This window comes from Bidens hawaiensis, unplaced genomic scaffold, assembly GCF_021521415.1.
Source record: "Bidens hawaiensis isolate Kalapana, Puna unplaced genomic scaffold, B.hawaiensis_p1.1 tig00021613_1, whole genome shotgun sequence".
Lineage (NCBI taxonomy): Eukaryota > Viridiplantae > Streptophyta > Magnoliopsida > Asterales > Asteraceae > Bidens > Bidens hawaiensis.
In genome coordinates this window covers 343205-365021 of record NW_027493361.1, presented here as the reverse complement: position 1 = coordinate 365021, position 21817 = coordinate 343205, and the positions used below count along the sequence as shown (strand labels likewise).

The following is a 21817-nucleotide window of genomic DNA, read 5'->3' as shown; positions in this document are numbered from 1 at the left end:
GGGTTTTGAACTGACTTCATTAAAGGTAGAACTTCCGGTAAACCATCGGCTTGGGTCGGAATGACATTGCATCCAGTCAGAGGATGGGCTTCGTGGTTCTTCCTTTATGGGTCGGTTCGAAAGGAAGGCGTAGGATGGATGTGGATTTGGCGGTACATAACCAGTTGGGAAATGTTGTGGTACCTCCGTGGGATGATAAGTTGGAACCTCCGTTGGGTGGTATATTGGTACTTCTGACGGTTGATACATTGGCATAGTCGGTGGATGATAGCTTGAATGCCTCGGTGCCTTAACACTTGGCTTCGGTGGACTATCGGGGACGTTGATCGGGTAGTGCCTACTTCCGGGATAGTATAGGGGTTTGGACAAGTCTCGTTCCACGTCTTGATCAAAGAACGCTTCGTAATATCCATCGCTCATATTATCTTCAGGGTAGGGTTCGGCTATACCGGCTTCCTTGGCCTTGCGTATGTAGTTCTCAATGTGAGCTTTAAACGACATCTAAATTTATAGGTGGTTTAGAATGTAGAGAGGGATAGAAAGGTTACCAACCTATCTTATCCTTAAAACAAATAATCAAATAGTTTCCTATACTAGGATCGAAGCTTGGGTATTGTTTTATGATAACAAATTCGCTAAGATCGATGGCTCTGATACCAAGCGTGTCACACCCCCTTCCAGGACCGAGGAGTGCGACCCATAACTTGGTATCGTGTTTGTAAATAAATCAGAGTTGCGTTAGTTTGCGGAAGTCTCATACAACTTTAAGGATCGAAAATGTAACATTTATATATACATTCAAAAGGCGGGAATTATAAAATACCCGTTTAGAGTTGTTAACAAAAGATTATTTGTTTTATAATTACAAACCACCATATTAAACTTATACCAAAAAGAATCCGAGCCATCGGATATTAGTACTTCATCATTTCCAAGCTCTAACTTTGTTCACCTGCAAAACGTAATAAAATACGTCAGCAACGAATGCTGGTGAACACGCTGACGCAAAAATAACTCTTTTACTTTATTACCCCTCAAGACTACGCCTGCCTCAGCCCAACGTGGCTTAGGAATAACAAAGTCAAATAACACATTATAAATTTGAGCCTCTACGCTAGGTCACCTCAGCAAACACCGCAGCGTTTGACTTAGTTAAGTACCCGTAAATATACACATAAGGTCGTACTCCCTGCAGGAGAGCGTCCTACGACCAAGGGTGGTGCGATCATGCCCATACATCGCATAGTACCACCTATGTAAGGATCCAGACATACGTATACCATAGCCTGAGGGCTAGGTTTATACCCTTATTCATAACGGTTTTAGGAACACATAGTTCCTTGTAAACAATTTCGAATAACAAGTTTGACTCATTTTAAATAATAAAAGTTTGGGGGCGTATTCACCTTGTCTCTTTAGGATCGGCTTCGCTCACCGTCCAAGGGTCTTTCCCTTTCTTTATCTCGCACCTATAGTACGAGTATAAATATTTGTTAGTCGGATACACGATTCGGCTTAAGACCTTTAGTCTTATATCTCAATCCTCGATTGAACCTTTAGTTCAATTCTTTGTTTACTTAAAAACCTCTAGTTTAACAGTAAATTATAAACCTTTAGTTTATACAGAAACCCGACATTTCTTCTTCTCCAAGAAACGTATTCTTTTTCTTTTATTATTTAAGAATCCTCTTTATTCATTAGATAATTTTTCATAACAAAGAATATTTACATATATACTTACACACATATATACGTATTCAAAAATATTCATAATCAATCTTTTAATCATTTCTTTGTTATGTCTTCTTTTCTTTTCTTTTATCGAGGTATCGAGTATATCCTCGACTTAAGGCTTAAGCCTTGAATATAATATTAAATTACATTGAATTCGATAATACGCCTAACCTTAAATGGCGTATAGAAACCCTAGAGAATTGAGCAATACTCCGACTCCGCTTTACTTTTCTCGATCAACTTTGATATGCCAACTTCAACACACGTCGGCACGTCTTTCGGGACTTATTGCCATAACAACGCCTTCTTGATGATTGAGGGTGGAGGGTGGCACAAACTTCGAGGAAACGGTGTACACAAACAAGAGATCGGGGCACGCTTATCGAGGCAAATCGTTTATATGATTGTCGGGACTTAGAGAGATGTTAGAGAGAGACTGGAATACTGAATTTGGATGTGAGAAAATGAAATCCCGGACTTGCTATTTATAGACTTGAAATCGGTCCCTATCGCGATACGCGATAGGTTCCTCAGCAGACCTATAGCGTATCGCGATATAGGTCTGCTGACTCACAGCGTAGACCTGCCACGTGTTGACCCGTGGCAGTCACCGCTACACATGGCAACACGTGGCAGCAGTGTTGCCACGCGGTAACACGTGGCGATAACCATTGCCACCGTGTGCCACGTGGCACACGTGTCACGTTGTGTCAGGTACCCCATCGCGATGGGGCTCTCCTCTGACTCATCGCGTAGTGCGATGGGTCAGGAAATCAGAATTTTCAAATTAAACCCTCACTTTGGAATTTCGCAATTTTAGTCCCTAGACTTTGAAAAGTTGATACTTTGAACTCGAAATTTTCACGTTGTTACAACTGGCTACGTTGACCACTTAAAGTTCCAGTTGTATGAAAATTGTTCCGCTTTGGCCTATAAGCTTGAGTACTGTGGCCGGGTTATCCTCCAGGTAAGAAATTGCGACTTACCTTGGGTTCTTGGAATCGTTTTGCCAAGGCCCAACTCACAGTACTCTCCCTCTTCCAGTTACTACATGAACTTGTCATACTCTCATGCTTTAAGGTGCGGGAGTTAAAACAAAACAAGGGAATTCTTAAAAAATTTCCCAATATAAAAACAATCTATTATCTTTAATTTTTTTTTATAGTGAGGCGTAGCCTCAGTGTTTGTGTGTGCATGATAATATAGATATTTTATTCATTAAATAGGTAAGCTGTAAACACATAAATAGAACACATAAGGTAATTAAGTAAGCATGCATGAGGTGATGAGGTCCTAATCATGTTACATAATAACATATATTTGTCAACATGGGGTTGAGTGAGAAAGTCACCAGTTTTTAATACAATAAATATATAAAAATGAAAAACTGTTATTGTGAGTATAAAAAATCAAACCATGTGCAATAAAAGGGTGTCAGTTAACCTTGCCTAGCGAAACGGGCTTTGGCTACTACGACGGTCGTATGATTATACTATAATGTGATTATGATGGACCTCTCCGAATGCGATAAAATAAAACAAATAAACAAATAGCAATTAGTCATTTAATTGATACACACACAATGTTCACAGTTCGCTAATGAGTATACAATATAATATATAAATAGTTGTAAGTACGCATAAATCCACAAAACATTGAAAATAGGTAAAATAAGGGAAATGGCTTCTCACCTTATCAAGTGGATAAATGACAAGATGATGATAAAAGAATATAAAATGGTCAAGCTCATTGAGATTCATCGACAAAGATTCATAGTTATTAACGATAATAGGGATTAATTATAAACGACATAAAAACTTATAATGGATTTGGGTTTCGATGAGATTTGAGTAAAATTGTAGTTAGGAAGTTATTAATCTAGTTATTATATTATTGTTATTATTAATTATGCTTGATATTTAAATAATTAAGATATATATATATATATATATATATATATGTTTAAGTTCAAGAGAGAAATGATATTTGTGCGAAAAATGCATATGAGCCACTAGTTTTATTTTAGATTTTATATATTTAAAAATAAATAAAAAATATGTAAATGCAACAATAAATGCACTATTTCTCTCTCCAATTAATACAACTAATATAACCATAATAAATCTCTCTCTAGTTAATATATTTAACTAATTTAGCTATAATAATTAAAAAGATAAAAACACAACTTTATTTTTATTCTTCATTTACGCATTCTTCATTTTATTCAACATAAATACAACTTATTCATATAATACTATTTCTTTATATTAAAAAAGTAATTTCCACTCAATTTATTAGCATATATCAATGTGTTTTAAACACTTAATATCAAAACACAATATATATATATATATATTTTTCAATTAGTATGCCAATAAAAATTATTGTCATAAATAATAAAAAAAAATCATACAAATGTGTCCATTAAATGTAAATAATAAATATACAACCTACACAAAGTTATATAACATACACTTATTTTGAATAATAAAACGTACAACATACAAAAAGTATACAACTTACATATGTAATTTGACATCAACAGTTATATAAACTACACAAAGATACACATATCCTACAGATGCGTAAGTTATATGTTTTTCGTATGTAGGTTATATGTTTTCTTATTCTTAGAATAAGTTTAAGTTATATGTTTTTGTGTAGGTTGTATATTTTTTTATTGACATTTAATGCAAACATGTGTAAGATAGCTTTTCGTATTATTCATCACAATGTAACTACGTGTTGACGAATATTGATATGTTGAGTTTGAAGAAATTGGTTTTGAATAAAAAGAAATTAATGTATGAATAAATTGTATTTGTGTAAGATAAAATTTCCGTGTGTAGGTTATATGTTATCGTGTGCGTGTGTATTTTATTGATGATGAATTTTGTGTGTAGGTTATATGTTTTTCGTGTGCAGGTTATATGTTGTCTTATTCTTAGAACAAGTGTAGATTATACGTTTTTGTGTAGGTTGTATGTTTTTTGTTGATATCTAATGCAAACACATGTAAAATAGTTTTTTGGTATTATTCATTATAATGTAAGTATGTGTTGATGGATATTAATATATTGAGTTGGAATAAATTAGTTCTGGAAAGAAAGAAATTTTAATGTATGAATAAATTATACTTGTGCAGGATAAAAATTCAAGACACAAAAAATAAGTGATAAAAATAAATGAGTTCTTAATATTTTTGTAAGGCCCCGTTGCCGGTGCCCTACAGTGGAAGTTGGATTTACTCATAAACACAGTTCTAAATGTCAGAGTTAATCAAAACTTTACGCGGAATATAAAACTTCAACCATAACATATTATATAACTTTCAAATATTGTCTTAGCAAACATTCGTAGCCATTTAAAAACAAAACATAGTCTTTAAACATCACAACATTTCCTTGAGATGCCATTATCTTCAATTCCATGCCATGTGTCATCATCAAGCGAGCTGCCTCATCCTATTCACTTGGGTGCATACTAAAAGTCAGCTACGCTGAGTGAGTTTTAGTTAATCAAGTAACTTACTTTTCATACACATATACGTGCCCGAAGGTACGCATTACATACTTAACCTATTCATCATTCTTCCATATACATTCATAACTAACCTTACATTGTAAAGAGCATTACGCCCTACATACCTCGGATATTATTAGGGTCCGGTGCCCTATATCCTCGGATATTATTAGGGTCCGGTCTCCCTTCTTCCTCGAATATTATTAGGGTCCGGTACCCTCCATCCTCGGATATTATTAGGGCCCGGTACCCTCCATCCTCGGTTATTATTAGGGCCTGGTCTCCCTTTCCTACCTATTACCATGACATACTTTTCTTTATATATATTTATAAGTTTCATACTGTCACACCCTCAAAATCCACTAACGGAGTTTTACCGTCAGAGGGTGTGAACTAACAGGATCGGATTCATTAGTTATAATCAAACCATAAAACAAAGTTTTCAAACCACAAAACGTTTACAAGTAATTAATGCGGAAGCGTAAAAAAAACCATAAAACAAATGTTGCGTCACGCAGGACGACTTAAAACCCAATGATAACAGTTTAAAATAGTTTGCATAAACAAAAGCGTTTTCAAGCAATGCATGATCCTAAACCGCGCGCCCGCCTCGGCTACCTGAGAATAACATACTAAAAGTGTCAACACGAGGTTGGTGAGTTCACAAGTTTATATAAAATAAAGCGTTTAGCATTTTGCGTTCAGCGTTCTGCGTTCAGCGTTTATCGTTTAGCGTTTACCAGATAGTGTTAAATCAATTATATATCGATAGGTAGCTAGCCTATACAACAGGTATTACTAAGTGTTCGACACCGAAGCTGACTGTTTATCATGTGCCTTGCCACCAGGTCTATCCCAACCATGGTAATGTGTTAGCAAAAATTACACCCACTCGACCTCCAGTCGAGTTTAGCGTTGGGTGGGGTTTGTCAGACCCAGTAGTACTACTCAACAGTGACTCGCTATTTTCCAATACTAAACGGTTCGATGTGTAGGAATTCAATTGTTTCGTTTGCCACTTAGCCTTTACAAGTGATATATAATTTACTAACAAAATCTAAAAACGTTTTCGGAGTATGTTATCTCCCACAAATGAAAAGCGTTTAAAGAGTTTAAAAAGGGGTAAGTGAAACTCACTGTTTGCGAAGATTACTAAAAACCAAAGTCCGAGAGATGTGCGTCACAGAAAAATCCTCACTCGCGTTCTAAGACACAAAAATGAGATTTTTCTAAGTATCGGAACTATTATCGAGTCTCTAGACCCGACACATAATTCCTAAGCACAAAAATACGTTTCGTGTTCGTTTGTGAATCGTGTGTGAATTAACAAGCATATTTGTGATACGTTACACGTGTGAGTAACTACTTACGTGTCAAGTGTTAATAGCGTACGTATCTAGCAATTTTTCCCCGCAAGGGCAATTTGGTCAAAACATAACAATTAACTAGCAACTAGCACTTTTCATGTATTTTCACAAAGTTCAGCAGCTAACTTTACCGAGACAGATTACTACTAGTAAAGATTACTCTATTCACAGATCATAACTCATCAATTAATTCATCAAAAATCATCACAAGAGCACACATGTGTTAGGTTTCCAGAACATATTTTATTGTATTTTTATTCCACATAAACTTCTCACAATGATCAAAACATTACAGCAAACTCACAACAGTCAAATTCATGCGCAACAGAATGTTATTTGTAATTCCCGTTAAATGAAAAATTCAACAAATGCAAGACCAATTGGGTTAGGTTCTTAACTCAACAAGTTAACTTCCAGAAGTGGAACCAACCCATTTGGTCTTGTAGTTCATGAGATATAATATTTACAAACAACCTAACAGCAGGTCTCACAATTCAGATTTGCACAACGTTTTTGTAAAATCATAAAGATTAACTTTTACTCGTCCAAAAATTACAAATTTATATTCCTTAGAAACTAGACTCAACCTAGTACACTGTAGTATTAATAATCTCGACCAATTCTCAAATTCACACCCCGTTACAGTCAATTGAACATCAACAACACAATCTGTCCAGAAACTGTTTACATCCAAAATCAACATATTAACCATGTATAGACCATAATCCGTTCATATGACATTCTAGACACCATAATCACTATCCATGCACATCAAATACACACCACATACATGATTAGGGTTTTACTTGAACTCAAAATCAAAGAAACAAGCAATTAACATGCAATAACATCAATTCTAGTTATCAAATCAACAATCAATACATAATTAACCATCATCTAATCAAAACAAGCCATATGAACACCATATATATAATTTTCGGATTCTAGGGTTTATAATTAACCCATTCAAACTCAAAATTAAGCATGTAAAATACATAGGATAGTTGTTTATACCTTCCTAGCACCTTAATCTTCGATTAAACTTGAAAGATCTTGTGTGTATGTGTGTGTGTGGTTGACGGCAGCCAAGAACAAGGGGGAGGGGGGGCCGATCGGTGTAGAGGGAGAGAGAGAGTGTTAGGGTTTTAGGTTAATATTATTATTTATAATAACATGTTACACTTTAGTCCCTCAATTTCTAGTTTGTACTTTTCTAGCTTATTTTAACTAGTTCTTGTTTCTTGTCTAGCATCACACATAATATAATCAAGTAACACATATGTTAACACATAATTATCACATAATTATTGTTTTGACGTTTTTCGTTTATTCACCAATTGTTTGCGTCAACTCGTTTGCGTTTCGGTGCAATTCCCGAAAGACTACACATGTAGTAGTTGTCAAGCGTCATTTAAACCCTAGTTTAAATGTAATGAGATGTGCGTTATAGATCCAATGATCTTAAGTTTAAATTGACGGAGTTTGAGTTAACGGAGTTAACCTGAAATTGACGAGTGTCACACATACGTACATACATCATTCATTCATCATATACAACAATCATATCATCAAACCATTGCCTGGCAGTACATGCAACATCCGAAGATCATTCACACACCGACAAGCATTCATTCATACATAAAACATATAAAGCATACACTTACCACTTAAGGTAAGTGTATTAACTAACCAAATCGAGTATGCAAACAGCCCCGAAAACATAACAAGGAATGGGGCTAGAAACTCACCTGAACTCGGTTACGTTCACCGTTAATGGTTATCCCTTTCTTTAGCTGTGCACGACTAACTGTATAACAATTACATGTATCTATTAACTATCACTACCCATATCGTATTTCTAGTTTAGTTATAACCCTTAACGAACGGGGATCCGGTGGCAGCGCCCCTGGCAGCGAGGTTCTAGGAGTGGCATCCCCTAGTAGGGTCCAAGGGGTAGAGCCCCTGGATGGGTTCGAGCTGCCATATTAGCTTGGAAAAATTTTATTTCCATTAACTGTCTTAACACATTTTTCATTAGAATTCTAATTTATTATTTTATTTGCTAACTCATAAAGTTCGAGGTCTTCTTTGTAATTGATCCATTATATCACAAGTCCAGGGACCTTTCTCTCATTCTTTCATAGTCTAATTTGTTATCCAGTTCTCAAATTCTAATTCATTATACAGTTCTTTAACGAATGGGGATTTATAATGAACAGGTCTTTATAACGAACTGACCCTTATAACGAATTGGCCTGTATAACGGATGACCCCTCTGTAACGAATGAACCTTCTAACGAATGAGGGTTCATTCGTTATATATTCCTTAACGAATTACTTAACGACTGGCTTAACGAACTGCCTAAAATTCCTTATATCTTCTTAACGAATGAGCATAACGAATTGCTTGTTAATTCGTTATGTTTCCGCTAACGAACTAGGGTTACATTCCCATATTCTCGTACGCCGCCTTTCCGGCGCCGTCTTTCCTGCGTCGCTGTGCCGGAAAAACGGGCGGTGGCCGAAAAAGCGTATTTTCGCACCGTTTTTCATCCCGTTTGATCCAGATCTTAGCTAGGGTGATCCCTAAGCTCATCTTTTGACCGGTTCATACCCGATTCTATCCGGATCTTGTGACTTTAACGGTTTAGGCTCGTCGTTTCGCGACTAGATCTAGCGGGTTTAGATCTATACAATATCATATTATCATTACCTCGGGTCGGGATCGGTTCTTCTCCTTGGTTTCGGCAAGAGAAAGAGAGAATAAGAGAGAGAGAGAGAGAGAGAGAGAGAGAAAGAATAAGAGAGAGAGAGAGAGAGCTTAAGTGTGTGTTTTGAGTGGTGTATGGAATGGATGAAATGAATGGATTTAATGGATAGTTAAGGTGTTTATATCATGGGTCATGGGCTTAAGCCCATGGTCTTTCTCCCTTCCTTATTAACCCAAGCCCATTACCCATATTAATTAACCTAAAGCCCGACTCATAATAAATCATATTTTATTTTATTAATCGAAACGAGAAAACGGGATATTACAATTTTCCAATTATAATAATTTAATTAGTTATATTAATTAAGTAGATAAGTATTATGGTTTATTAGTTATAGTAATTGAAGAAAGAGAATGATTAATACTTTCTTTAAATAACTTTAAGCATTTAAAACTTAAAACAAAACTAGTGGTCCATGTTCATTTCTCGCATTTCTTGCAGTAATATCATTTATTTCTTGAACTATCCCATATATATATATGTTTAAGTTAGGAGAGAAATGATATTACTGCGAGAAATGCGAGAAATGAACATAAGCCACTAGTTTTTTTTAGTTTTTAAAAACGTAACGATAAATGAAAAAGATGTAAATACAACAATAAATGCATTCTCTTTCTTCAATTAATACAACTACTATAACCATAACAAATCTGTCTCTAATTAATATATTTACCTAATTTAACTATAATAATTAAAAAGATATAAAAACTAATTTAGTTTTATAATTTATTTACATCCTCCTCATTTTATCCAACAAAAATATAATTTACTCATATAATACTAGTTCTTTATATTAAAAAAACATATTTTTCCACTCAATTTAATAGCAAATATCAACGCGTAATTTTTAACAATAAATATCAAAACATAATATATTTTTTTTCAATTGATATATCTAGAAAAACTATTGTCATAAATAATAAAAAAAAAATGTCATAAAAATGTGTCCATTAAATATAAAAAATAAATATACAAGCTACACAAAAATATATAACCTACACTTGTTTTGAGCAATAAAAACGCACAACATACAAATAAAGCATACAACTTACATATTTAATTCGACATCAATAATTATATAAACTACACAAAGATACGCATATCCAACACGTGTGTAGGTTATATGTTTTCTTATTCTTAGAACAAGTGTGGGCTATATGTTTTTGTGTAGGTTGTATATTTAACATTTAATACTAACATGTGTAAGATAATATTTTTTTATTATTCATCACAATATAACTACGTGTTGATGATTATTGATAATTTGAGATGGAAGAAATTGGTTGTATATAGAAAGAAATCTTAATGTATGAATAAATTGTATTCTTGTATGATAAAATTTTCTTGTGTAGGTTATATGTTTTCGTGTGTGTGTGTGTGTATTTTATTGATGATTAATTTTATGTGTATGTTATATATTTTCTTATTCTTAGAACAAGTGTAGGCTATATGTTTTTGTGTAGATTGTATCTTTTTTTGTTGATATTTAACGCAAACACGTATAAAATAGTTTTTTTGTATTATTTATCACAATGTAACTACGTGTTGATGGATATTAATATATTGTGTTGGAAGAAATTGGTTTTGGATAGAAAGAAATTTTAATGTATGAATAAATTGTACTTGTAGGATAAAAATTCAAGAGACAAAAAATAAGTTATAAAGGTAAATGAATTCTTAATATTTTTCAATTAAAATAATTTGATTAATTATATTAATTTAATAGATAACTATTATGGTTTATTAGTTATATTAATTGAAGAGAGATAATACATTTATACTTTCTTAATTTATCTTTAAGCTTTTAAAACCTAAAATAAAACTAGTGGTTCATATAAATTTTTCACAGTAATATCATTTACTATCCTCTCTCTCTCTCTATATATATATGTGTGTGTGCCCGCGCGCGCGCATATGTACGTGTTCATTTTTTTCTTGTTCTAAAGGATATTTGTTTTATATTTATATTATTATTAAGCAAAAGTGGAATAAGTAATCATAATAATAACATTAGCCAAAATGTATTTGAATATTTATTTGTTGGTCTCAAGATTAGAAAAATACTTAATTTTAGCTTGATATCTTATGAAACCAATAAAATCAAATCATGAACCAATTAGGCGAATTATTAAATAAAAACAAAAATACCCCAGAGCTACTTAAAGGTGTATAAAATATTTATAATATTTATATATAATTAGCACTAGGGGTGGGCAGAAAACCGAATTAACCGAACCGAAACCGAATTAACCGAAAATACCGAACTGAAGCATTAACCGACGGTTAATTTTTTGTTTTTTTGAAAAACCGAATTTTCGGTTTCGGTTATGTTTTCCATTTTTAAAGAACCGAAAAACCGATTAACGGTATTGAAGATTTTGAAGACTGGGATTAAACTTTGAAGATGTACAAGATGATGAATGAATATTAGAACTAAACTTTTTAGTGTTTTTTGGTTAAGAACTTTATTGAATTTTAAACAATATTACTCTAGAAACTTTGTATACGTATTGTTCCACATATCATGCGTCTAATTTTGTTTTTTGTGTTCAATATATTTGTTGTACTCTGATACACTCTTACAAGCTTAAAATTATTATTTTCATTTTTTAATTTTTTGTTGCAATGTCTACACATAATTGAAATAAACCGACTATAACCGAACTAAACTCGAAAATAACCGAAAAACCGAAGCCAAACAGTTTGTATATTCAAAAACCGATGACTTTGGTTTCGTTTTTGCTTAAAAGCCGAACCAAACCGATTCGTGCATAGCCCTAATTAACACATATCATAGTTGTGTAAAAAAAGTAATTATAGAAATTAAAAGGATATTAAGATAAAACTTGAAAATAAATGAAATTAACCTTGAAAATAAAATATTTGTTATGGAGAGTCATCTAACTTAAAAATTAGTTAATTACAGTTGAAAATTAAAAAAAGCCTTGCACCTAGCCACCTATGTGAACAAATAATACATCAACTTCTTATACTATTTCATAAATAATGTTTATTGCGAAATAACTATCATTTATATATATATATATATAGGATTGATTTCTTTTGAGAATCCCTTTGAACTTTAAGAACTCGAAAGAACTCAACGTAACAATTTTTTTTTTAATTTTTTTTACACATGTGTAATACGTAAGTGTAAGTAATGTACAAAAATTTACCGTAATTTTTTACACACCGAATCGACTTTTTACACATGTGTAACTAAAGTTTAAACTTGTGTAATCAACAAAAATACTTATTCTCTCTCCTGATTCATTTTTTAATCAAATTAATCACAGCCACATATTCAAACTCATTTAATTAAATGTGTGGTCCATAATTGAGTTCTTAAAGTTCTTATAACTCATCAAGTTCTCAAAATAACCCTCTCATATATATATATATATATATATATATATATATGGGAGGGTTATTTTGAGAACCATGATGGGTTTTAAGAACTTTAAGAACTCAATTTTGAACCACACATTTAATTAAATGATATGAAATATGTGGCTGAGATTAAATCTAATTAAAAAATGAAGCAGGAGAGAGAATAAGTTTTTTGATAATTACACAAGTTTAAACGTTAGTTACACATGTGTAAAAAAATACAGTAATTTTTTGTACATTACTTACACTTACGTATTACACATGTGTAAAAAAAATTCGAAAAAAAAAATTGTTACGTTGAGTTCTTTCGAGTTCTTAAAATTCAAAATGGTTCTCAAAAGAAATCAATCATATATATATATATATATATAAACGAAAACATAAAAATCCTAGGTGTCGCGATGTGGTCGCTATATAATAATTTTGAGTATATCCTATTTTATAGGATTTTCACATCAATAATTTGGTGAGAATAATTTTTAATTTAATGAGATGTTATAACCCGTTTAAAGATATCTGGGTTTGGTAAGACCCATACCCGTGAATTCGAGTCAAGTGCATGAGAATGTTCCATTTAAAAATCAAGCAAATCTGAATACTCCAAAAAAAGGGGAAGCGACTACATCGCGACACCTAGGATTTTTATGTTTTCGTTTAATATATTATATATATATATATATATATATTGCCATTAATAATTAATATTTTTTATATAGAATAAATGATGATTTTAATTAGTGTAGCAATATTACAATGCTATTAATACCATTTAAAAGGCTTGAACTTCTCGAAATGATTGATAAATAAAGATGACAAGTGACACAATAAATGTAAACGATACTGATGGAATCAATGTTTACTTGTCGTTATAACGTTTAAGTTTTATAACGTTTAAGTTTAACTAGCTGATTTCTTCGCTCAACGAGCACAAAGAAATCTTTAAAGTGCAAAATCAATATATAAGTCAAAGTTAACTAGTAAGAGAAAAACAATTTTTTTTATCATAATCAAAATGACTAGTTTCTTCCCAAATGATTACAGTTAGACTGATAAAAGTTTCAATAAACAAGTTTATAGAATTACATAAAAAAATAAATAAACAAAAATTCTTGAGTATTTAATGATTTTTTTAAACTTATGTATAAAAGGGTTAATATAGGGTTAATATTGATACATTTACTAATTTCACGTTAACATTTAAGAATTTATTATTATTATTATTATTATTATTATTATTATTATCACCCTAAGTTATAACGGAGACAAACGAAACTTTTAATTCTTGTCTCGTGTCAATCTCTTTTGTTCAAATAAACAAGAAAACAAATCAAAGATTCATACTTAAGGCTAATACTCTCTTGAGATCTTCGATTCATAAGGCTAATACTCGTTACCGAGGTGATTTGCGCCGGAGTTCCGCCGCCAACCACCGTAGGTATCTGCTGCACTTACGTCCACCGCTGCATCATCTTCTATTTTTACCACACGACGCTGCTGGCTGCTCTGCATATTCAACACACCGTTCTCACGCTGCCGGCCTTTCGCAAGCTGCTGGCTGCTCTTCTTATTCCGCATTAACACAAGCTGCCGCCACGACGCTGAAGCAAAAGAGTGAGCTTCTTGTAACCTGGCTGCATCATCTTCACGGTATACTCGTTCCTTTCTCACTATTATTATTATTATTAGTATTATTATTATTATTATCATTAGAACATACGTGATCCGGATCTTTGGAGTTATTTTCATTTTAAGATCTCTTGACTATTATTGTTATTGCTACACACTATTATTATTATTATTATTAGTTTTTGTTACTATTATTATTATTATTATTATTATTGATTTGGTGTTCTATTGCTTGTGTTTGTGTGATTAGTTGCAACCATAGAGCGTAGGAACCATGACTATTACTTGAGACCATATCCTGAAACGAGGGGTGTAGGAAAGAGTAAAGATAGGGAGCGTATATTGCGTTTGGCTTCTTGGAATGTAGGAACATTAAATGGTAAGTTGCTAGAATTGGTAGATGTGCTTAAAAGACGTAGGGTTCAGATAGCATGCCTCCAGGAGACTAAGTGGAAAGGACATAGAGGGGCTGACTGTAATGGGTATAAGTTGTGGTACTCGGGGTCTGATGGAGCTAGGAATGGAGTGGGGTTTCTAGTGGCTAAGGAAATACACACTAGTGTGGTGGAGGTGATAAGACATAATGACAGGATTATGGTGTTGAAATTAGTACTAGGAGAGGAAGTAGTGGCAGTAGTCTCCGCCTACGCGCCTCATGTAGGCCTAGGGGATCAGGAAAAGAGAGAATTTTGGGATTGCCTAGACGCAGTGGTAGGGGGCATACCTAGGGGGAGAGGATTTGCATAGGAGGTGATTTTAATGGACACATTGGTAAGCCTAACGATGGTTTTCAAGCCGTACATGGGGGTTTCGGTTTTGGTGATAGGGATGAGACCGGAACAGATCTTCTAGAGTTTGCGGTGGCACATGACCTAGGTATTATAAATTCTTATTTTAGGAAACAAGATTCTCATTTAATCACTTTTAGCAGTGGCGGACGCCACACGCAAATTGACTACCTTTTGATGAGGCAAGGAGACCGACGTTGGTGGAAGGACTGCAAAGTCATACCTGGGGAGGCAGTTGTGACTCAACATCGACTACTAGTGACAGATATAGCCTTCAGAAATAAGCTGACTGTTCGAGAGAAGAAAGGTACACCGAGAATTCGATGGGGAAATTTGAAGGACGAAAATCTCCTACTGTTTAAGGATAAACTCTTACTGCATACGCGGGCTCGACTAAATGGGGACTCAACGCATATATGGGAAGCTATGGAGACAAAGATCATCCAAGTAGCAAAGGAGACTCTCGGGGTCACAACAGGAAAGACAAGTGGGCATAAGGAGTCTTGGTGGTGGAATGACGCAGTGCAAGACAAGATAAGGGACAAACAAGGATGTTTTAGGGAGCTAATGAGGTGCACGAATGAGGAGGAGCGAGTGAAATTGAGAGACAACTACAAAACGGCCAAGATAGAGGCGAAGAAGGCAGTGGCGGAAGCAAAGAAGGCGGCCTTTAAACGGATGTATGAAAGTCTAGAAACAAAAGAGGGGGAACATGCTATGTTTAAGATTGCCAAAGCCAGGGAGCGTAGAAGGCAAGATCTAGGACCGGTGAAGTTCATAAAGGATACAGATGGGCATGTACTGGTCAAGGAGCAGGACATCAAGCTAAGATGGCAAACCTACTTCCACAATCTTTTTAACAATGGGAGAGCTTACCAAGAAGAACATGACAACACAAACTTTCAACGACAACAATCGAATAACTGCTACTGCCGACGGATCACACGAGAAGAGGTGAAGGATGCACTTAGGAGGATGGGAAGGTCTAAGGTGGTTGGCCCAGACAACATACCCATCGAGGTGTGGAAGTGTCTGGGGGAGGAAGGAGTCATGTGGTTAACTACTCTGTTCAATAGTATTCTCAAATCAGGTAAGATGCCAGACCAGTGGAGGAGCAGCGTTGTAGTTCCTATCTATAAGAACAAAGGAGACGCCCAATGTTGTGGTAACTACCGAGAAATCAAACTACTAAGTCATACTATGAAGCTATGGGAAAGAGTGATTGAGGTTAAACTTAGACGAGAAACTCAGGTTACGGTCAACCAATTTGGCTTCATGCCGGGGCGTTCCACCACAGAGGCAATACACCTTATAAGAAGATTAATGGAAAAGTATAGGGAGAAAAAGCGTGATCTACATATGGTGTTTATTGACCTAGAAAAGGCCTACGACAGTGTGCCACGACAGGTGCTCTGGGAGTGCTTGGAGGGTAGAAGAGTGCCCAGGAAATACATAGAGATAATTATGGATATGTATACCATGAGTGAAACAAGTGTCCGTGCGCCAGTGGGGGATACTGATTTCTTTCCTGTAGAGGTAGGTCTTCACCAGGGGTCAGCGTTGAGCCCGTTTCTTTTTGCAGTAGTCTTGGATGAGTTGTCAAAGTTGATTCAGGGGACTCTCCCGTGGTGCATGATGTTCGTAGACGATATTGTGTTACTGGCTGAGAAAAAACAAGATCTAAACATGAGGCTTGAGGAGTGGCGAACAACCTTAGAGACAAAAGGTTTAAAGATTAGCCGATCTAAGACGGAGTACCTCCACTGTGATTTTGGTGGGATAAACGACAATGAAGACGCACAGATCACAATTGAAGGGCAGGTGGTCCCGCAGGTAACGAAGTTCAAGTATTTAGAATCATTTGTACAGAGCGATGGGGAATTAGACAGTGATGTGACCCACCGAGTTCAGGTAGGATGGTGTAGATGGAAAGCAGCCACAGGTATATTGTGCGACAAGAGTTTCCCGACTAAACTAAAGGGAAAATTCTATAGGGTGGCAGTTAGACCTGCAATGCTATATGGAACAGATTGTTGGGCCATCAAGAAGGCACAAGTGCGGAAGATGGAGGTAGCAGAAATGAGAATGCTACGTTGGATGTGTGGGCACACAAGGCTAGACCGAATAAGAAACGGTGTGTTTCGCGAGAGATTAGGGGTGGCGAACATAGCAGACAAGATAAGAGAGTGGAGATTGAGATGGTTTGGACATGTAAAGAGAAGACAGACGACGAATCCTGTTAGATCCGTAGAAAACATTACTATAGAGGGGAGGAGGGGTATAGGACGACCGAAATTGACTTGGGATGAGAGGATTAAGCATGATTTGATAGACCTAAACCTCTCCGAGGACATGGTTGAGGATAGGAATTCGTGGAGAAGTAGAATTAAAGTTAAGGATTTTTAGAGAGAATTGAATACCTTAGGGCTTAGACTTAACTTATTTAGGTCACATACCATAATGGTATTTCCCTTACATATATTATTATTATTATTATAATTATTATTAGCTTTTATATAGCTGTTAAACTGTGATCTTATTATTAATATTATTATAATTAGTAGTAGTTTTTATATAACTGTTAAACTTTGATTTCCTTTATTTTGCTTCATTCACATGTACTTAGAGCCGAGGGTCTCTCTGGAAGCCACCTCTCTATTCCTTTGGATAGAGGTACGGTGTGCCTACATCCCATCCTTCCCAGACCCTACTTATAGCTTTGCTGTCGGTGGGATTTTACTGGGCATGATTGATTGATTGATTGAAACATCACAAGCATCATCATTATCATCAGACCCGTAGTAGTTATACCCGGGAGAAAATCTTCAACTAAAATTTACGTAAGCATTAGAGAGTCCTAAACAACGTTATAAGTAAGAAAGATAGGTTCGGTTATGAACCAAAAATGACGACATTCACCGTCCACCTACCAAATTAATAAAATCTTAGTACAAAAAACATGTTTAAACCTAGATTTGGGTTGTATAGATGCATATCGTGTCTCATTTCATGTGTACTACACTCTTAGTTGGCAGTACAAAAATAGTTAAATTACACCATCAATGGTCTAAATTCCACCACTATCAACAAACACCTCGTTAATTGAGTTTGGTTGCTAATTCACCTTTATAAATTCAAATCTTTCAAACACCACGTACCTTGTCCACAATCATTGCACCAAAATAAACATTTGTTGTTATTCTACGTGTGAACTTTATTATCAGGAAGATGGAGATGGAGAAGACAGCGTTGTTGTTAAACTTAAAAGGTTGCCACCGTGGACTGCGAACATAACATGCCGCGGACTTGTTGCGAGTATTGTGATTGGTGTGGTTTATAGTGTGATAGTAACGAAGCTGAATCTGACTACTGGTCTCGTACCAAATCTAAATGTTTCTGCAGCTCTTTTGGCTTTCGTGTTTATTAAAACATGGACCGAAGTGGTTCATAAATCCGGGTTTGTGACGACGCCGTTTACGAAACAGGAGAATACCATCATTCAGACGTGTGCTGTTGCTTGTTACAGCATTGCTGTTGGAGGTTTGTTTACTAATTATTTTGCTTCATGCTTGTAATCCAAGATATATGAATGAATCTCTTCAGCTAAGTTAAAAACAAGAATATAAAATTGTTCGTTTGGTTTGTTTACAAGCTTACTTTCCAAGATTTGATTAATCATCAGTGATTAACGATGGATGGTTTACGTAGGTGGATTCGGATCATATTTATTGGGACTAAACAAGAAAACATACCAGCAAGCAGGTGTTGATGTTGAAGGTAACTCCCCAGGGAGTTATAAAGAACCTGGAATTGGTTGGATGACTGGTTTCTGTTTGTTACTAGTTTTGTTGGGTTGCTGGCTTTGGTCCCTCTAAGTAAGGTTTGTACCTTATGCTTTAGCCACTTGTACTATCTTTCAAATTAAGTTTATCATTTGCATGGCCAGCCATGTGATGCTTGGCAGATAATGATCATAGACTACAAGTTAACATATCCTAGTGGAACTGCGACAGCAGTTCTCATCAATGGATTTCACACTCCAAAGGGAGACAAGATGGCCAAGTATGCATCCATTTTCGCATAATCATAAATAATTATGTATGAACGCTCACTTATTTACTATACAAAATTTAATTTGTTGCAGAAAGCAAGTTGTTGGCTTCACCAAGTTCTTGTCGGCGAGTTTTATGTGGGCCTGTTTTCAATGGTTTTATTCTGGTTCAGGAACATGTGGATTCACCTCTTTTCCTACTTTCGGGTTGAAAGCGTTCAAGCACTCGTACGTGTTTGTTGCTAGTTTTATCATTATAAATGCTCTAATATATGGCACATTAATGCAAAACTGGTTATTTGTTTTTGGTGTTATGTGCAGGTTTTATTTTGATTTTAGTATGACTTACATAGGAGCCGGAATGATATGTTCACATCTTGTGAACTTATCATTGCTTGCAGGAGCCGTGCTCTCCTATGGAGTTATGTGGCCTCTTATTGAAGACCGAAAAGGGAGTTGGTTTCCTTCAAGTTTACCTGAAAGCAGCATGAAGAGTTTAAACGGTTATAAGGTTTGATATCACTTTTAAGGTTAAAACTAATGAGTCTCTGTAAATACTCATATGGTAATTTGAAACATTTGTAGGTTTTCATATCGATCGCGCTTATCCTAGGAGATGGGCTGTATAATTTTCTGAAGATTGCAGTGTTTACTGCAAGAACAATATATCAGACTTCTCGGAAGATGCCTAAAACTAGTAAGAATTTCTCAAGTGCTGACATTAGTAGCTAGATATATTAGCAACCTTTTCAAAATTATACTAGCGTACATGATTCCACCCTTAAAAGTGATTGCTATATGGAATAATCAAAATTACATAATTTGATGTAAGAGTTTGGATATAACAACAATAACCATACATTGGAAAATTATCTTACTAATAGCAAAGGTACGAGTTAGGTCCGTGGAGGATGGGATGTAGGTAAAACCATATCTGGACATGAAAGTGTTTATTGGAAACATATAGTTAATTTCTTATAGAATCTAAACTACAAAAAACAAATTAGTATCAGTAAGCAATAACAGAAAATTGAAGAAAAGTATAATAGTAACAGATAAAAAGTTTCTTTAGATGTAAAAATGACCCTAAAACATGGATTATTAAATTTCCTGAGAACAAATAATCACTTTCAAAACCCAATCCCAAACAACCCTCAAATTATTTCCATGGCACGCTTTAACATTCTTTTAAAATTTTCTAATACAGATCCAGAAGATATTGATCAACCCCATGACGATTCTGTACTAAACGAGGTGTTCATAAGGGAAAGCATTCCCTTCTGGCTAGCAGCTACCGGTTACGTTGCATTCTCCATTGTTTCCATTGTTGTCATCCCACTCATGTTCCCAGAGCTGAAATGGTACTCTGTTGTTGTTGCTTATATTATTGCACCATCTCTCGCCTTCTGTAACGCGTACGGTGCTGGTCTAACCGACATGAACATGGCATACAATTATGGTAAAGTCGCTCTCTTTGTGCTGTCTGCAATGTCCGAAAACATAATGGTGTCATTGCTGGGCTCGTGGGATGCGGTCTAATAAAGTCCATAGTCTCAATATCATCTGACTTGATGCATGATTTCAAGACGGGCCATTTGACTTTGGCTTCACCACGGTCAATGCTTGTTAGTCAAGCAATTGGAACCACCATTGGATGTGTGGTGGCACCTCTTACTTTCTGTCTGTTCTACAAAGCATTTGATATCGGAAATCCTGATGGTGAATATAAAGCCCCGTATGCTATTGTGTACCGAAACATGGCCATTTTAGGTGTTCAAGGTGTCTATGCATTGCCTAATCATTGTTTACAGCTTTGCTACCTGTTCTTCGGATTTGCCTTGCTGGGAAACTTTGTGAGAGACGTTGGTCCCGAGAAAATAAGGAAACTGATTCCTCTGCCAATGGCTATGGCTGTACCTTTTCTGGTTGGTGCTTATTTTGCTATTGACATGTGTGTGGGAAGCCTAATTGTGTTCATATGGCACAAGGTTAATAAGCAGAAAGCTAATCTTATGGTTCCTGCTGTTGCTTCGGGTTTGATATGTGGAGACGGATTGTGGATTCTTCCATCATCGATTCTGTCGTTAGCTCGGATTAATCCTCCGATTTGTATGAACTTTGTGCCTACCCAGAGCACTTAGAATTTGTTTTAAGAGTATGGATAATGTTTTGTAGTTTCGTTTTGATATGTATACAGACTATATGACAAAGAGGGAGCAACAAAGTTTGGCATTAAAAGATGCTTGTGAGTACATGAAAAATGACTTAATGAGGCAATAACTTGGTGTAACAACACTTGCTTTATTATAACAATGTTAATACTGATGACACCACTTGAAATGACGACACAAACTTAAAACGAAATTCACGGGTTTGGGTTTGGGTTTGGCATTAACAGCCCAAGTCAGTTTCTGATCGAACCCGTGAACCTGTTAGCTAAACGTACGGGTCGTGAACAGGTTGTGTTCAGGTAAAACCCGACTGGTTTGCTGGTTGATCCATTTAACCTATTTGTCTTTTTGAATATATTTTATGTAACAAATAAATTTGTCGTGTATTTTAAATCTA

The 21817-nt window shown here is 35.1% G+C and overlaps 1 pseudogene across 1 annotated transcript; it reads left to right on the top strand.

The window, feature by feature from the left end:
* The first annotated feature begins 644 nt into the window (after positions 1–644).
* LOC143563908 (metal-nicotianamine transporter YSL3-like) lies at positions 645–21390 on the top strand (annotated as a pseudogene). The gene is made up of 8 exons (XR_013140747.1): positions 645–707; positions 18423–18738; positions 18907–19078; positions 19163–19260; positions 19343–19477; positions 19571–19760; positions 19835–19946; positions 20457–21390. The product of XR_013140747.1 is annotated as a metal-nicotianamine transporter YSL3-like (transcript).
* The last annotated feature ends 427 nt before the right edge of the window (positions 21391–21817 follow it).